The 19588-nt window shown below is 50.7% G+C and overlaps 1 protein-coding gene across 7 annotated transcripts in view; it reads right to left on the reverse strand.

Annotated features, from left to right (window-relative positions):
• The window catches only part of LOC122379056 (talin-2-like), an 88408-nt gene extending 77222 nt beyond the window's left edge, over nucleotides 1-11186 (reverse strand). For 5 of the 7 annotated variants that reach the window (XM_043360935.1, XM_043360936.1, XM_043360934.1 and 2 more), the window contains exon 1: nucleotides 11112-11186. The gene's annotated coding sequence lies outside the window, so the exon portion shown is untranslated. Of the gene's footprint in view, nucleotides 1-4664; nucleotides 4975-8766; nucleotides 8878-11111 lie in introns of those variants that run through there. The other 2 variants (XM_043360932.1, XM_043360931.1) reach the window with 2 other exon arrangements.
• Between the last annotated feature and the right edge of the window lie 8402 nt (nucleotides 11187-19588).

Genomic DNA, 19588 nt, shown 5'->3' on the forward strand with positions numbered 1-19588 from the left:
GGTCTGGCTTAGATATCCACTATACAAAATATCCGGATTTCGGTCTGGCTCAAGTCCGCTATACGAAAAATCCAGATTTCATCTCCTAGCCAGCAGCACGATATTCTGGGCACTACACCGCTCCAAACGGGTCAACTGTCGGGGAGAGCCCACAGCTGAGCGTTCGTTCCCAGCAGCTCCGAGGTCAGCACTGGCGGCCGACCCGGGGAGCTCCACTGCTGGGGCCAAGGTCAGCACGAGCGTGAAGAACCCCGCGACCCGACCTCTCGCCTCGCCCCGGTGCCGACAAAGCTACGACGCTGACAGAGGGGCAGAGAGAGGCAGGGGGAGAGAGAGAGAGAGAGAGAGAGAGAGAGAGAGAGAGAGAGAGAGAGAGAGAGAGAGAGAGAGAGAGAGAGAGAGAGAGAGAGAGAGAGAGAGAGAGACGCAAAGACGCGAGTGGGGGCGGGCGGCCGATAGCGGATCGAACCAGGTCACCAGCAACAAAAAGGCGCCGCCTGTCGCGCCGTCGCTGCCGAGGGTCGAGGAGCCCGCTGGGCTTTACAGCGGGTTCTGCCAGCTCACACACCGCTGCTAACGAGCCAACGGCCCTCTCTGGCGACAAGACACAGGTCATCAGCGCCGACAGCGGCGCGGCGGACGGCCGAAGGCGGTGGCGCCGACGAAAATCTGGCAGGGCGGCAAGCCCTACGTCAGGGTTCCGGTGAAACCTGGCCGGCCGCGCCAGCTCGTGACCGACCACCGATATTTGTGATAGCAGCCAGAGAACCGGATCACGCCGATCGGCCCGCATGGGAAGCTGTGAACCGCGGCTCCGCCAATCTAGACCTTCAATTGAGCCGAGCGGGAACGTCTCCGGGCCGAGTGGGACCGTCCCGTCTCCAGGCCAGCAGAGCGGCCCGATAGCGTCCAGGGCCGGACAGTGACATCCTGTAAGTTCTGCCCTATCAACAGCATGTTGCCCCGCCGGCTGCTGAGCCCACTGCAGAAAACTGGGAAAGGTCGTTGCCAGGATGTCTGTAGGCAGTTGGCAGCAGCCTCTCGCTGACATCACGCAGGGAACCTGGGCACGGCCGCCGCCGGCGGTACGGACCCGCTGGCACGGCCGTCCCGTGTGACTCAGAGCTCGACCCGGCCGTGCCCCGAGTCCCGACGGTGGGTCGAGGGACGGGCCGACTCCCAGCCGGGGCCAGAGCCGCTCCCCGGGCTCCCCCGTTCGCCAGACGGGACGAGACGGGGCGAGACGCCAGCCGGCGCGGTCCCCGGCGGGGTAAAAATAGTCGCCGCTGCCACCGACAGCGGCACCGACATCGACAGGACGTCCGCAGCCGGCCTGGAGCGGCCCGGGACCGACGAGGGACGCGCCGCCGCGGCACAACCCGCCGGGGATGGCTGAGACTAGCAACTGGACGGGGAGAGGGTGCAGGGCAGCGCGGGAAGACGATGGGTCACAAATCACGAGATGTGTCAACTGCACAAAGAAAAGACAGCGACAAAACCAAACTATCATACCTATCCTTAATGCAAAAACAATCTACCGATATCGCCAAACCAGTTTCTATTTCCAGTTTCCCGCTAAGCAGATACCCAGACGGTTTGCCCTAGCTTTGTGTTCACCGCTCACCCAACACCCTGGCGGAGCAACCCATCTCCCCTCCCCCTCCCCCACCAGCCCGTGCCCGGCGGCGGAGTGCCCGACGGACAGGGGCGCTTCTATTCGACCTGCGCCGCGACGGCGAAGCCGGAGCCACCCCGGACAGGTGAGACTGGCCGGCCGGCTCGTCCCGCCTCGGCTGCGCCCATAAACACAGAGCCGCGGCCAACCTAAACAGGCGCGGCGGCGGCGGCGGCGGCGGCCGGCCGTGCACCGGGGCGGGGGCGGCAGATGCGACCGTGCCGAGCGCAGCGCGCCCCGCGGCAATGAAACCAGTCCGCGGCCGCTGCAGCGGCGGCACCCAGCTGCACCAGCCTCAAAACACCGCCCTAAACGTCTTACCGCGGCGGCAGACGAGCACGCTGCACCAATGACCGACCACATAGTGATTAAGTCGCCCTTTCTGCCAGGGACGCCAGCCAGTAACGGTTGCGCTGGGCGCGTTTGAACGCCGGCCTGGTGGAACACAGAGGCCCTGTGTGACCTCGCCCAGCCACTGTCAGTGTGCACCGGAGCGGCGTGAAACAACAAACGTCGCGAGACGGACAGGCGCTCGGTGTTCTCGCCCGGCCACTGGATACGCCAGTCTGCAGCCGCACGGTCGGCGCAGCCAGGCAGAGTTTGAGTGTAGCCCGAGTAGAATCCGAGCGGCGCTAGAATAGAGCCCGAGCGACGCTAGACAGTCCGAGTAGAGCAAGAGCGGCGCCCAATTAGAGCAAGAAACTATTATGTCTTGGACAGCGACACTGCTCAATCGTTGCTGCGACAACAAGAAGTGTCAGTTTGTTTGGTGGTTTGTTTTAGTTTCAGCCAAGTCAATGACATCACACTGTGTTTATTGAAAGGACGACATGTACCAGACGGAAGCTATGAATAGCCTTCGAAGGGTGTTACTCTGCCACTTGTTCGCGATCACCAAGTGGGCGCCGCAGAGTGGCACCTGGCGATGGGGCAGACGACTGACTGACGAGCTGGCAGTTGGCCTCTGAAGACAGACAGACGTCCAGCCGAGAGTGGCAGGAGGCGACTGGAGCGGCGCCTAGCAAAACAGGCGGTAGGCGGTTTAACGCAGCCAACCACCCAGCACCCACTCAACCAGCTAGCCGCGCATCCAGTCAGCCAGCGAGAGGCTTCTAGTTCTAGTCCCTGCAGAGGCTGCCGTTCTCCCACTATCCCGCCACGTCGCCACCAGTCAGACGCTGAACTTCCGTCCACAGCTCGCCGGCACAATACCGCCAGTACTCGACCGCCCCCCGCACCTGCCCGCACCGCCACCGCCGAGCGTGCACGGGGGCGTGTCCGTGAGCACGCCGTGCACCGGAGCACGCCGCCGCAGAAAGGCCCGATAGTGGAGCACGCCGCCAAAGCACGGTCAAGAGCCGGAACACGTCGCCACGATGGAGCGGCACGCCCGATCGGCCTGATATGCTCGCGGACGCAGCTGAGGGGAATCACTGACTGGGAATACGTGAGCAGAGTAAGTGCGTATTATAAACACATTACATTGCTGAGCGAATAGGAAAATCCGTTCCTGATATGCATTTCCTTGCTCATGTGTCTCAAGTAACTGACGGGTGAGGCGAGCTAGCTCAGTGGGCGTTCAGCAGCCCGGCCGACCAGTCACCCTGGCCGGTCGGCCGTCAGGCAGTCCAGCGGGTGCGTGGGACCGAATCCCATGCCGTCCCGACATCCGAGCCGCCCCCACCGCCGCTGACGCCCAGATGTGCACATTCCTACGCGCCTGGAAACGGTGCCGGCCGCCCGCGGAACTGGTGCAGCCTCTGCCGGGCGGGGGCGGGGGCGGGGGCGGGGCGGCAGCGCCGCTTTGTCTGCCGCCCGCCGCGACCACGGCTCTCCGCCTGCTCCAGTGGTGCCCAGGTGACGCACAAATTCCGCCGTCGGCCGGCCACTCCCCGACGCCATGAGTCAGCGCTCAATCCCGACGCTGAATGTCGTGCCCTTCGAACGAAAATAGCAACGCCTACAGGCTACAACCGAGTGCAGCGACAGAGAACACGCAGCGCAACAACCATTGTATCAAACCAGCTGCGGCAACAGCAGTGCCAGCCGGTCAGGGACTGTTCCAGTTAGAGCGTCAGGAGCAGGCGGCGACATCGTGTCGCGGCTCAGACTACGGCAGCTGGGGAGATCAGTCCCCGTCCCGGTCACTGGCGGCGTCTGCGTCACCCGGTGGTACTGGGCGTCATCTGCCGTTCAGGTACTGGACGCCAGCGGGGCCAGCGCCGCCCACCTCCGTTTATCTCTCGCCTCTCTCGGCGGAGGGCGTGGAGAGCAGCAGTGGCGGGCGTCCGATGCCAGCCAGCGGCCAAAATAGGCCAGCCCAGCCGCCGCGTGACGTCACCGGTATGACGTCATCGGCGCGTGCGCACCTCGTACCGCGGACTCAGCGGGTACCCGGGTGCGTCAGCCAGCCTTCTCTGACCATTAGCGCATGTCATTATTCACCATGAGTATTTCTGACAGGTTTTCTATAAGTTCCACAAAGAACAGAGGCGCCACCACCGCACCTTGCGGCACGCCTTGGTGGGCGGTTTGACAGGCCTGGCTACCGACAGCAGCTGCAGCCAGCAGAGCGCAGGGCGGGATATCTGTCCGGGTCACCACAACTGCAGCCTGCGCGCATCCGGCTGCCACCAGCGAGCCGAACAAACAACACAAAACTGTCCGCGACTTGTCGACAACACGCGGAAAGTCGGCGAAACTCGGCGATCGCCAGACCACGGCCAAAGCTGGCGCCACCTGCAGCCGAAATCCGAACCACACAGAAAACGATACGCTTCAAAAGGTCACAATCAATATTTTTGAAAGCCCAAAACTTAAATATTTCAAACAGCACTTTGCATCTTGGGCAAACAGACCACGATATCCCGTTTTGGACTGCACAACCCTCGCATGTCCCATGCGTCTGATGGCAGGCCGATGCTTGCTGCAGACATTCAACAGGTGGCTGCGCTCACCACTCGCCGTGAGAGCGTCGGTCACCACTCACCGCTGGGATCCTCCGCTGCTGCAATCGTCGATCCTAGGTCAGTCGTGTCTCCGAGACGCAGTTCGTACTCACTCCGGATTCAACCGCTCACCCACAACTCTCCAGCAGTCTCCCAGGTTCGCACAGCCACCTCAGCCCACCGCAGCCTCTCGCGATCCGCTCTGCACACTCGTCACCGTATCTGCACGCCTACCTCCCTGTCGGCTCTGCGGCCCTCTGCGTTCCTCGCTCAGCTCTGTGCACAGCTGGTCACTGTGGCTCGGCGCGGCGGCGGCCGACCGGACGGCGGCACGACGGACACTGGCGCCGCGGGGCCGCCGGCACGGCACCTGACGTCGCTGCCGCCGTCACAGAATGACGTCACCACACGGCCGGCCAGCGGCACCACAACACGGCGAGAGCCGGCCGGCACAGGTCAGACCGCAGCCAGTCCTGGACAGGGCAGTCATTATAGACGCAGGATTGAGTTAGGCAGATTTTGATATGCGAAGGGGTTGGTGTCAAGTGAGTCACGGCAGCTCACCTGAATAAAACTGAAAATGCAGCTGAGTCACGTTTAGTGTGACGAATGACGATAACTACTGGTTGAGTTCATCATCCCGAAGCGTTTAGCGGCTGGCGCTATTGAATCTCAGCTGTCATGATAATCGGGGCTAAAACTGTACATTTAGTAACAATCAGACATGAGCAAAGGTCCATGACATGTGGTAATGGACACTTGCACTTAATACACCATAACATGGGAACTGCAATAACAAGAGTTGTGGGCCGCGTACTTATGAAAAAGGTCAAGGACACCCAAGGGCTAGACAACTGCCAGATGCATTGTATGACGTCAGATCACAACACAACAGAAGTCGCTGGTGGTGCCGCCCTGAAGTCTGAACAAAGTCAGCCTACCAGAGTTGACAACCAATGTATACAGTATACCTTACTTTTTCTATATAGGTTGATAGGGTAGGGTGGGGTAATTTGAACATATTTTTACGTCTTCTCCGTCGTACCAAATTCCAGCTCAACCCTGGATGAAGAAAAACTGTTTCAGTTGCGCAAATGTCACTTCCTTTCACCATGCAAACCTCATTTTTGGACGAGCCGAGCGTACCTTGGATAGCATAGCCTCACTTCTCCACCAAGTCACGGTGTGTTCAAATTGCCCCACCGTGGGGTAATTTGAACATACTGCCTTTACGTGCCATAAAAACGATAATCCCGCCAGCACCGATTTTGTTTGATGCGTAAACAAATTGATAGAGCAATCCTAAACATACCTTCATTTGAAAAATCAACAAAACAACAAGCATAACACTTGAAGAGTATCAATATATGCATGCTGCACACCGGTCAGTTGACAGAAGTCGCCTCTCTTCAGTTAACAGAACGTCTATTATTTTCGTTCAATAAAAACTCGCCCAACCTTACTTCATCTGTTATAGTGGCGCCAATCGGAACCTGGACATTTGGAGTTCTGATTTTGTCCAATGTCCAATTCGGAATTGGTTGGACAAAGGTAGCAGACTGGACAACATTGGACGATGGCTTACTACACTTCAGCATTTTTATGAAGTAATCGTGCAGGCATTGATTGGCGAATGGACAGCTTAGTTAAGCTCTCAATATATTGAACACTTTTCAGCTGGTAAAACTACAATATAAATAATAATGACAGCTTTGGATGCTGATCAATGCGTAATTTTCGGACATATTTGGACACATGGCTGATTAAAAAAAAAAAAAATGGACGGAAATTCAACGAAAATCCCGGACATTGGACGGAAATTAGGCACAAATTTTCTAAAACTGGCATCACATAGCTGCTACTGCTTTGTGTCGATAATATTGGCAAAAAAAGCTAGGAACGTTGTTTTTTTCGGAGTTATACCTGCCTTTATTAAAATCCTCACACTATGTTCAAATTACCCCACGCTAAAAGTTATTTTGTCATATTTTAACACAGGTTTCAAAAGCCAATTTCTTGGGTTGAAGGCACTTTATAGTTCATTGTACAACAAAAGCCGTTGCGTGTTAAGTGCTAGCAATGTAATGTTTTGCGCTGCAATGAAGTTGCAATGACGTGTTGTTGGGCGTTTTTACTTGCGAAATTGACTTTTTACATTGTGCGTCCACATCTTAATTCCCTGAAACTTTAAACCCCGTTCATATGATAGCCCGTTTAGTTACGATAATTTCCCTAATTGGTCTTATTGTCGTGCCACTTATGGATTTTCCATAATTTTGTGTTATTCATACTATGTTCAAATTGCCCCACATGTTCAAATTGCCCCACATGTTCAAATTACCCCACCCTACCCTAAACACTAAACATGTTTGGTGGGGAGCAACGGCAGTGGTATCAAAGGTCACTGAACTAATGAGTAACTAGCTCCGACAAACACTTCATTAATGTGTAACAAATGTAACAATACACGGATGCTAGGCACAATTTTGATAATATTTACCAATCAGAATTACTAATTTGACTGATCCGGACATTTGGTCACTCAACCGATGGCAATACGGTGACTGCTGGGTACGAGACGCCGGCACCGTCACATTACGGGATGGGACGCCGGCGCTGTTTGCTGTTGGGGACCGGATAGTGATGCTATCTGTTACGGACGGGACGGGATGCTGTAGGGGATGTACTCCAGCACTGCTTCATGAGCACGACTTCCCACTGAGGACGGACGCCGACGCTGTCCGATGGGTACGGATGCCGACGCCGATGCAATGCGTTGTGGACGGGATGGACGCCGATTCTCACAGGCTCCGAGAAACATCGATCGTGCCGCTGTCATCCGTAACGTCCAATGCTCATCATCATACCGACGCCGGCATACGGGCCGGCTGCCGTCATACGGCCAGGTCGATACGGCCGCGCGATAGGCGTCCAGCCACACACCGGTACCACGCCCGGCTTACTGACCAGCGACAATTCGCCTTGATACAGGCATACAACGGCGTCTCCATTGAAACTCACTCACTGAGACCAACAAAGGACACATCCTCAGTATGAAGCTGGTGTCACCATTCATAAGAGAACAGAAAAGCAGGGGAAGAAAACCCCTGCATAACCAAGCTACTTTGCACAAAAGCCATGACAGTGGCTCCGGAGCAATGGATATTGGTATATTTAAGAAATCTGGGGCTATTTTTACATACCTACCTGGCCAAGGGTTTTCAGATCAGAAGTGCCAAAGCAGACCCAGATTCACGATCCCAGCCAGGAAAAAAATGATAAGTGATAGATGCACCTAAAACCGATCATTTCGCATATTATTTATCTAATGGTATGTAGTAATTAATACTATATTTTATAATAATAAAAAATGATTTTTGGAAAGGCCTGTTTTCTGACATCTCTATATGTATTTCCCCTATACAAAGGTGGTTTTCCATATTCATATACACTGTGGTTTTCCAGAGGAAGTTCATAGCCAGGCATTTAACTCACAAGTTGATGCATGAGAACCATTAATTTTGTAGCACCTCAATACAACACAATAGTGCATCATCAAAATGGAAGAGCACAAAAGGGTCTAGGCTGTAGTCTTCTAAAATCAAGATAAAATTATAATTAGGTACTCATAAAAACAAACAGTCAACAGCCATAATGCAGTTTGACAGAATCCCCTGACCTGAGGATTCAATTTCATCAAATGTTGTTAATGGGATTAAGCAGAAGCTGGGTGAGGATCAAAACCTGTGAAAAAAAAAACATTAAGAACAAAATGGTTTTGCACTTTTTCATCCACTCAAAATTCACACTCAAAAAGATCAATTTTATAGCTTGAATACATCTTTGCAAATATAAGCATTCAGCTGCACCATGGTGGATGCATGTTAGTTGTTACCATGCGGGGTGGATGGAGCATTACATTTTTAGAATGGGGCTCATGGGTAAAATGTCAGCACATAAAAAGCTGACATATTGTTAATATTTACAAACAAGTCTAAAGTTTATTTCTATCTAAAAGCCTGTACCTTGCAGTCAACAAGAAGCAAGATTGAGATGAGGGCAAAATTGCAAGGCAAAGAAGTATTTTTGTTCAACAGCAATTAAGTGAAAGTGATGCAAGATAAATAAGACCTGTTCCAGCACCTCCAGAAACCTCCAAAAACCTCTAGAATTCTCCAGTCAGCATTCCAGCACCTCCAGTAAGCTCCAAAAGTCTCTAGAATTCTCCAGTCAGCATTCCAGCATCTCCAGCAAGCTCCAGAAAGCTCTCGCCAAGGCTCCTGAAACCTCCAGTAGCCTCCAGTCAGTTGTGAGGTCCACATTTGACTGGAGATTCACTGGAGGCTCTGGTCTACAATTATGGTGCACATGTGACAAGCATGAGTGTAAACAAAGGACTAAGACAGGTAAGTTTACAATCCAATTGTACAGAAAATTACAGTATTATAATTCTTAAATCTTTCTTAATTAAGCTAAAAACAAATTTGTTTTTTTCAAGGGTGAGCCATCATCATTCTTTTGGTATCCATGACACCAATCTCCAGGAATCTCCAGATTCCATTCCTATGTCTCCAGTGAAACTTAGGGCCTGTTCCAGCACCTCCAGAAACCTCCAGAAAGCTCTAGAATCCTCCAGTGAGCATTCCAGCACCTCCAGTAAGCTCCAGAAAGCTCTTGCCAAAGATCCAGAAGCCTCCAGTAGGTAGCCTCCAGTAAGTTGCAAAAGTCTGCATTTCGCTGGAGGTTCACTGGAGGCCTTGGTCTACAATTATGGCGCACATGTGATAATTAAGAATGTAAACAAAGTACCTTTGACGGTTAATTTTATAATTCGAACGTAAAGTAAATTACAATACATTATAATAATTTTTTTAAATTTTCTAACTAAAATTAATAACACATTTTGTTTTCCAAGTGTGAACCATTATCATTCTTTTGGTATCCCTGACACCAACCTCCAGAAGTATCCAGATTGGACGACGGTGAAAACAGGGCGCCTGGGGCGATTTGATCAAGGTTGGTGAAATTTACATGTGATGTTTGGTATTTAGAAGGCTAACATAAGGGGAGAAACTCCAAATGTCACGTGACTAATATGCCCTCCGGCGCCCTGTTTTCACCGGCGTCCTCCAGATTGCATTCCTGTGCCTCCATTAATACTTCTAGTAGAGCCTCCAGTCAAGAATTTCTGCTGGAGGTGCTAAAATAGGCCCTTACTGAGCCTCCAGTCATGAATTTCTACTGGAGACACTGGAACAGGCCCTTAGACAGACATTAAAATCAGCTAAGTACTCACACCACATTTTAGCTTTCTATGAAAATTCCTCTGTTATCATTATGGATCATGATTATCAACTTGAACTGATACTTGATAGTCACCGTGGAACTGATAAGTTGAAGTAATGATGTGATAGAGTGGAAGAGAAGCCAAAAGTCATACTAATGCTGATGTTGATATCAGTTGGGGAAACTACGAGGCGAATGTCAAAAAATGGATTGGTCAATAAATGGACTTTTGATGACCATATATGGGCATAAATGCAGCCCCCGCTACTAAGGGTGAAAAACGGTATAACGAGCCGGTACTTGTGGTATCGCGTCCACTTATTGGAGAGAAAAGGCTTCCATTTTTCACTAGGAATTAGTGTGATTTGATTAAATTCGGCGAATTGACTCGAAAATGCGATAGGAAAACGGCTTTTCTGCAGGTTCTGGGCGTCACAATCAGCTGGCCATTCAATAAATGGATTGGTTTTTATGAAAGAAAATTGTTAAAAGATTTAATTTAATTACAATAAACAAAAATATTTAATTCTAAAATAATAACTCAACTACAATTAGAAAAACCATAATCAAAATAATAAAAATAATGACATTTTTAAACCACGGTACTGCTTACATTTTTTGGCGCGTCTGTTTCAATCCGCCATATTTGCCAATCACGGTTTGACCTTGCGTTGTAACTTTGCGATTTAGAGCCGCCAGTTAATTATGCACCGGGTGAGTGTAGGTCTTGTGTGGTTAAAAAACATTCTTATGCCTTATTTTTTCATTTGAATGCTAAAATTCATTGAAAAGATGAAGTTGTCTGATTTTATGACCATATATGGTCATCGCCCCGCCCACTCCAGCCGCTGATTGGCTAATCCATTTTTTGTTTGGCTCCTCGTAGTTTCCCCAACTGATATAGCTTGTTGATGGGTGAATCATGAATCACTTATCATACAATATTCAATTACATCCCTGAGGATATGTATATCCTCACCCAACTTATTACGATAAATGAGAAAACTGTATCATACGAGAACAAGAATGAAGAATCAAAACAGTGCACATCTGCCAACAACGTCGTCCATTATTCATTGAGCAAAGTAAGGTTCCATGGCGTCCTAGCGCAACAAGCAAGATTTTTTCCGGTCACATGCATGCTGAAGCAAAACCATAGGTCAAAACAGTAAAAACAGTTCGAAAATGCGTTTGCAACTCACATGTATCGGTTCCCCCAGTCACGCCCTCCTCCGCCTCCATCGCTGTGTACTTTTAGAAACAACGTAGTGGTGGACAGTTTTACGGCAATAGAGGTGGGTCAGCAAGGATGACGCTATTGAAAACTAAACTGCTGCTAAAAAGTTTATGCGGGGCCGTGGAGTTTGAGCACCCCAACAAATTGGCCTTCCATGCGATTTTTAAATGTATTTATTCTCCACGTACTGGGAAACTCTCAGACACAGGTCACTCAAGGTCAGTTGACCAGGTCATGTGAATGTCAGGTAACCTAAATTAAAAAACGTTTCCACGCTCGTCACAGCTACCTACCTACACTGAATGGTTTGAAACTTGGTTGGTTTGAAACTTAGGTACCGCGATGCATGAGAGTGACAGCCGACAGGATATGCAAAACGACAATTTTGAATTTTCGATAGGTATCGGTCACCCGAGGTCAGGTCAATTTTGCAATCGCTCGATTATAAGACAATACGAGAAACTCTGAGTGTCTGAGAAAATATGAGACTGCGACGAAAGTATTTGGACAAAAGCCATTTTAACCCTCGCCCGCACATGCCATTTTCCCATCCTAGAACGCACATGGGGGGGGTGGTTGCCACCCCCCCCCCCGCGCCATTTCGTTCCTGTTGGAGATAGAGCTTAGCGGTAAAGACTAAAAAGATTCTTTGGGAAGAGACGAATCCAATGATACCCAGTTTTACCTTCTCAGGTCAGTCATTGACCTTCCAGGTCAGGTCAAACTAAAAAATGTTGCTATTTTGGGTCACCGTTGGATATCAAGTGCGCTGCTTATCAAATACCGATGACGATGCTGTTTTCTGGTGCCAAGCCAGCTAGAACCTCTTTGTCACACTACCCGACCAGAATTTTGCTGCTGAGGTCATTTCAGGTCAAGTTAGGTCAAGGTCAATTATATGTTGTAGTGGTTTGCGCCCTCCTGGCTAGACTCGTGGTTTCCACGCGAGTTGTTTATTATTCTCCCGCCAAAAGACAACGACAATCTCGGCGCACTTGGCGACCTAAAATGCTGCAATATGCTGCAATACAGTACACTTTCCCCCTCGGAACATAAGACGTACTGCAACTTCAACTTCACAAAGAGCTTCGCCAGACACTCACATGAGCTATGCTTACTACTTTAGCCAAAGGCCAGCGCGCTGATTTCAATCAGGCGCTGAGGCGCACGCTTAGGTCTACTTGACCTGCGCAGCGCCGGTGTAGGCGACAGTGACAACGAAGATGGCCGCGCAGGCTCCACCCGACTGCTACTCTCTGCCTCGTTGTCGTCAGTCGTCCGTCCTTCATCCAGCGTAGCTGACTCATCAGGATAGACCCGGTCTGAGTCCCGTGTCGTCACCGACCGGTCCGGTTCAGCCGCAGACTCCCTGCGTTCCAGTACCGGAGGCGGAGACGGTCGGCCCACTGTCTCCTCGTGAGCCTCCTCCCGGCGAGAAGGATCGTGCCGAAGGTGGTTGACGTGGACGAACCGGACTCGACCGTGAACCCTGCACAGGTACGTATGCGGTCCCTTACGGCACAGGACGATGCCCGGTACCCACGTCACACGCTGGTCGCTGCGACAATTCCGCACGAACACAGGCTGCCGCGCTGTGAATTCGCGCAGCTTCATGTCCTTTCCATCATGACTTGCTTTCTGTTGCTCCTGCATCTTCTCCACTTGAGCCTTCAAATTGGGCTTGAGTAGGGACAGACGCGTCCTCGGCGCTCGGCGAAGAAACAGTTCCGCCGGCGTTTTTCCAGTGACTGTGTGTGGCGTGTTTCGGTACGCGAACAGGAAACTGTCCACTTGGTGTCGAAGCGTTCTCTTCTCCCCCGACACTTCGTTTTTCAGCAGGTTTTCCTTCAGCGTACGGACGCAACGCTCCACCTGACCATTCGACGCGCTGTGATATGGCGGCGTCCTCTTGTGCTTCACTCCATTCCTTTTCAGGAAGTCGCTGAACTCCGACGACGTGAACGACGGTCCATTATCAGTGACAACAACCTCCGGAACCCCGAAACGTGCGAAGAGGCTGCGGAGTGCTTCGACCGTTCGCGCTGTCTTGATGTCCGCCATCAGGAAGACTTCTAGCCATTTTGAATGACCGTCTACTACCAAGAGGAATTGCTGACCTCCTTTCTCAGCAAAATCCAGATGCACTCTTTCCCACACACGTTCTGGCCATTCCCAGGGTATCAGCGGTGCTGCGGTCGGGTCTTGTCGGACGGCCTGACATGCGCAGCAGCTCTTCACTTCCGCATCGATGTCAGCATCAAGCCCCGGCCACCAGAGGTAGCTTCTCGCAAGGGCTTTCATACGACCGATACCCGGATGCTCCTGATGCAGGTCCTGGAGAAGCCGCTGTCTGAACTTCGGCGGGATTATCACTCGTCTTCCCCACAGGAGGCATCCATCTTCTACAGACAGTTCCTCTCTTCTTGTGAAGAACGGCTGGATGTCGTCCGTGATGTCGTCATGCCAGCCCGACATGACGTACTCGCTCACCTTACCAAGCGTCAGATCCCGTCTGGTTTCTTCTTTGATTTCTTGTGCTGTCAGCGGGAGCTCCTCGACAACGGAGAACACCGGCTCTTCTTCCATTTGATCCGGGTCTTCAATGTTGTCCCTGTTTGTCACCAGCCGAGACAGCGCATCAGCGTTGCCGTGTAGATCCGATCGTCGATATTCGATCTTGTAGCTGTACGCCGCCAGCATGAGTGCCCAACGTTGCATTCTTGCCGCGGCGAGGGGCGGCACTGCCGTATGCGGCCCCAGGAGACTGGTCAGCGCCTGGTGATCTGTGACCAGGGTGAACAGCCGTCCATACAGGTACTGATGGAACTTCTTTAGTCCGAACATGATACTCAGTCCCTCTCGTTCCACTTGTGCATAGTTGCGTTCGGTGGGAGTCATAGTCCTTGACGCGAAGGCGATTGGTCGTTCCGATCCGTCGCTCATGACGTGAGATATGACCGCTCCCAGTCCGTATGATGAGGCGTCACAACTGAGCTTGATGGGCTTCTCTTCGTCATAGTGCACCAGCACGTCATCTTCACCCAGTGCTGACTTCAGCTGTTGGAACACCTTCTCGCAGGCTGGAGTCCAGTTCCAGCGTGCCTCTTTCTGCAGCAGCTGGTTCAGCGGCTGCAGCTGCGTCGAGAGGTTTGGCAAAAACCTCCTGTAGAAGTTGATGATGCCCAACATGCTCTGCAGCTCCTTGACGTCGTCCGGCCTCTTCATGTTCCTGATGGCCTGGATCTTTTCTTCTGTGGGATGGATTCCATCCGCCGTGATCCTGTGTCCCAGATAGTCGAGCTCCGTCTTGAACATCTCACACTTTGCACCATTTAGGTGGATGTTGTACTTCTCCAGGCGCTCCATCACTTGGCTGAGGTCTCTGCGGTGCTCCTCCACTGATGAACTGGCCACCAGAATATCGTCGAGATACACCAGTACCCCATCCAGTCCTTGAAGGGCCTGGTCCATCACCTTCTGGAACAACTCTGGTGCCTGGGCTACACCATATGGCAGGCGTTGAGGCTGTAGGAGACCTCTCGGTGTGTTGATCACCAGCAGGCGCTTCGATGCTTCTGAGAGCTCACACTGCAGGTAAGCCTGAGACAAGTCCAACTTAGAGAACACTTTGCCCTTGATTTTTGCAAAGAGGTCCTGGACCGTGGGCAACGGGTAAGTGCCCACCTCAGCCCACCGGTTTACGGTGACCTTGTAGTCTCCACATAGCCTGACTGTTCCATCCTGTTTCATCACTGTGACGATGGGTGATGCCCACTCACTGCTGGTGACTGGAACCAAGATTCCCTCATTCACCAGCCTGTCCAGCTCCTCAGTGACCTTGGTTCTGAGAGCGTAGGGCACACTGCGGGGCTTGAAGAAGCCTGGTGTTGCTCCCTCTTTCAGCTTAACCTCTACTTTGAAGGATTTGATGGGCCCCTTACCTTTCAGAAACACTTCTGGGTACTGCTTCTGTATATCACCCTTTTCCACCATATTCATGGTGGCAAACGACTTCCAGTCCAGTCTGAAGACCTTGAGCCAGTCTCGACCCATCAGGTTGGGACGTCGGCTGTCCACATCCACCACCAGCAGACTCACGGTGTGTTCCTGCTCCTGGTACTTTGCTGTCACAGTCATTTTCCCCACCACAGGGATAGGGGAACCCGCAAAGCCTGTCAGGGTCACATCTGTGGGCTCCAGGGTGGCCCCTCGGAACACCTCATCAAAGACATGCTTGGTCATGACAGTTTGGGCAGCCCCTGTGTCCACCTGCAAGCTGACAGGTTTGTCATTCAGCCACATCTTAACTTCATAGGGATTTGCACCCACATCATCCATGCTGTACAGTTCGTACATCCCATTGTTCGGTTTGGATGGTCCTTTTGGTTGCTTTTTTGGGGTAGCAGACTCGGATGCTCCCTGTTTGGTTCTGCACTTTTTTGCCACATGCCCCTTTAGGTTGCACTTGTAGCACACTGCATTTCGGAATTTACATTGTGCTGCCTGGTGTGTGGTACCACCACAGCGATAGCAAGGGCCTGCACTTTGGTTCTCCCTCTTACTCGAATGGGCTTGTCCCCCAGTTCTTACCATGTGCACTTCTGGTCCTGGGCCATGCAGATCTCTGGCTTGCTGGGCAGCTGACTCCATCCCCAGGGCGATCTCTCCTGCTCTTGAGAATGACAGCTCATTGGGTTCTGCCAGCAACTTCTTTTGGATGGATGGATCCTTTAGCCCACAGACCAGCCTATCTCGTAGTGCCTGATCCAAGAAGTTGCCAAAATCACAGCTGCTTGACAGCTTTCGCAGTGCCAGCATGAAAGCCGCAATGTCCTCTCCATCACCCTGAGCTCTACTATGGAATCTGAATCTCTCCGCAATTACCAGTGGTTGCGGGCTCAGGTGCTTCTGCAGCACTGTTATCAACTCATCTAGTGTTTTCTCACTTGGTTTGGAGGGTGACACCAGATCTCTTACAATTCCATAAGTTTTCGGACCGATCACAGCCAGAAAGGCCTCTTTTTGCAAGTTTTCTTCCACTTTAGCCACTCTGAACGATAGCCGCAGGCGCTCCACATATGTCTCAAAACTTTCTTGGGCCTCATTGAAGTGCCTCACTGCAGTTAAAAGAGCTCCTAGGTCTCCTGACATCTTTTCCAAATTTGATGTCTACTGCAAATTCACAATTTATCTCATTCTTCGTCGCCAGTGTAGTGGTTTGCGCCCTCCTGGCTAGACTCGTGGTTTCCACGCGAGTTGTTTATTATTCTCCCGCCAAAAGACAACGACAATCTCGGCGCACTTGGCGACCTAAAATGCTGCAATATGCTGCAATACAGTACATATGTGTTTGTATGTCTGTGTGTGTCTGTGTGTACTGATGTGTGCACCGATTGTTTTTGGGTCCATATTACCTGAAATCATGATCTGAGAAGCTTTTACCAAAAATGCAGTCAAAAATCTTCACAAAAAGTAAATTCAGCTTGCCTAAAACGCAATTATCTTAGATGACCTAGGTTGACCTTGACCCTGACCTTGACCCCTGTACATCGTCGAACAACATGTTCCATGATAGGTGGGAAGTAAGACTGGCAAAAAAGGCCGAAATCAGGGTGTCAAAAGCTCACAAGGCCCATGGCAAACGCAAGATGTTGAGAATTGGCCATTTGGGTCATGACATGACCTAAAAAACAAGGTCATATCTCCGAAACAAAAAATCACAGAAACTTGAAATTTTCAGTGGACATCAAGAAAGGATAGAGGAGCAGCTATACGAAAAATCAGCCTTCTAGCTATAAAAATGTTGAGTGCAGAGCAGAAAGACTACCTGGGGGGGGGGTGGCAACCCCCCCCCCCCATGTGCGGGCGAGGGTTAAACACTATAAAACATTTTTAGTAGGCTAGGTACCTATCATATACCTAACCTTTCCTGAGTAATGTATGAATTACCAAAAAGTTGGCTCCTGGCATGAGTTGGCATCCCCCCCCCCCCAAAAAAAAAACGCAGATCTGGATCCGTCAGTGTGCCTATTGAAACCTTATTAAGTGTTCAGCTCGACGATACGGATCGACTTGTACGCAAAGTGACCTTTTCGGTCAGCTCGTGATCTCGACCATGATGTCAAATTTTCAAATGAACTTTTCTGGGTAACATTATAGTTCATTTGACTTGGCTCGACTAGACAAACACGATTAGTTAACCCGCGCCATGCTGGGGGAGACGCTTTCGCGCCCCCCCCCCCCCGCCCCCCCCCCTCAGGTTTTTCACGAATATCTTAAAAAACGGCGGCGCTGCAGGCCGCTGTTTTTGGCACACCTGTTTATACATCTTTTCCGCACATGTAAAAATTTCAGACCCAGGTCATTCAAGGCCAGGTCATCAGGGACCTCATAGAAAGTTTCAATAGGTATACCATAGCTACACCGACTGACACGGGTGGAGAATGTTTGAAAAAGTTACCCCGGCCGGCGACCGAAAGTCAGAAAGACGATGATGGTCAAATATTTGTCAACGGTTATCAACAAACCCCTATTCTGTGGCATAGAATAATGGATGTCTGCCGTTTGTACGTTTTTAGGGAAAACTGCTGCACGCAGGTGCGGAAGATTTCGTAATTGTAACTACAATTTTGCAACACTCCTTAAAATTTCGGACGCATGTCACCTAGTGATAGGTCAGGTCATCAGGTCAAATTTGCTGGATGGTCGTGCTAAAAATGCCATCATGCCCTTTGCAAAGCTTATTCCGTGGAAGTTGCAACCTTCCCATACAAAACAAAATGTCAAATATGACCGTTTTGACCCTCTTATTGATTTGAGCTCGCACCTGAAATATTATTCGCGACCGAGCCTTAAACGAGTAATCGAATGTTTTGATTGCAGTGTTTAAGCTCCGTTATGTTCATGAAGTGTGAGAAAAGTTGTCGGAGAACGCTAAAATCAGAAAAATTTGTCTTTTGATGTTCTATGGTGATTTTATAATTGAGCTTGCCTAAAACATGACCAGATTTCTCTGATCACGTTTGTCGCTCTTTCAAACGTCGTTCCGCTTCTCGCCTCGTAGCCCAGTAGCCGAGTTAAAAGAAGCGTGAAAAGCCCACCTCTCGAGTCTCGACTCAACGTGTTACGATAAGGCCATCACCCTGGCGCGGGTTAACCCTCGCCCGCACATGCCATTTTCCCATCCTAGAACGCACATGGGGGGGGTGGTTGCCACCCCCCCCCCGCGCCATTTCGTTCCTGTTGGAGATAGAGCTTAGCGGTAAAGACCAAAAAGATTCTTTGGGAAGAGACGAATCCAATGATACCCAGTTTTACCTTCTCAGGTCAGTCATTGACCTTCCAGGTCAGGTCAAACTAAAAAATGTTGCTGTTTTGGGTCACCGTTGGATATCAAGTGCGCTGCTTATCAAATACCGATGACGATGCTGTTTTCTGGTGCCAAGCCAGCTAGAACCTCATTGTCACACTACCCGACCAGAATTTTGCTGCTGAGGTCATTTCAGGTCAAGTTAGGTCAAGGTCAATTATATGTGTTTGTATGTCTGTGTGTGTCTGTGTGTATACTGATGTGTGCACCGATTGTTTTTGGGTCCATATTACATGAAATCATGATCTGAGAAGCTTTTACCAAAAATGCAGTCAAAAAACATCACAAAAAGTAAATTCAGCTTGCCTAAAACGCAATTATCTTAGATGACCTAGGTTGACCTTGACCCTGACCTTGACCCCTGTACATCGTCGAACAACATGTTCCATGATAGGTGGGAGGTAAGACTGGCAAAAAAGGCCGAAATCAGGGTGTCAAAAGCTCACAAGGCCCATGGCAGGCGCAAGATGTTGAGAATTGGCCATTTGGGTCATGACATGACCTGAAAAACAAGGTCATATCTCCGAAACCAAAAATCACAGAAACTTGAAATTTTCAGTGGACCTCAAGAAAGGATAGAGGAGCAGCTATACGAAAAATCAGCCTTCTAGCTCTAAAAATGTTGAGTGCAGAGCAGAAAGACTACCTGGGGGGGGGGGGGGGGTGGCAACCACCCCCCCCCCCCATGTGCGGGCGAGGGTTAAGTTGGGGGAGCCTTGAGCCCCAGCAGCTCGCCCTTCTATCTCACTGATATTACCCTCGTCCTCGTCCTGTCTTGTGATGTTATTACAGTGCCATCTTACGATAACGGCCCTTAAATATGATTTACTTCTGTTTGATGAAACATGTCGGGCTCCGCGATGAAAAGACTTAAAAACATAGAAGCTCCAAAATGAAAATAAAGTACATTTTCAAGAACTTTTCAAGGTAGATAAGAATAATGAGAGACGCTTTTATAGATGGCAGTTTTTTTCGTATGGAGACAGCTTTTAGGATTTACAAAAGTGGCAAAAGTTACCCCGGCCGCGCCGGGGTCGGCTGAAAGTTACCCCGGCCACGGCCGGGGTGGCCGG

Source organism: Amphibalanus amphitrite, unplaced genomic scaffold (assembly GCF_019059575.1).
Source record: "Amphibalanus amphitrite isolate SeventyFive unplaced genomic scaffold, NRLGWU_Aamphi_draft 000070F_arrow, whole genome shotgun sequence".
NCBI classification, from domain to species: Eukaryota; Metazoa; Arthropoda; class Thecostraca; order Balanomorpha; family Balanidae; genus Amphibalanus; species Amphibalanus amphitrite.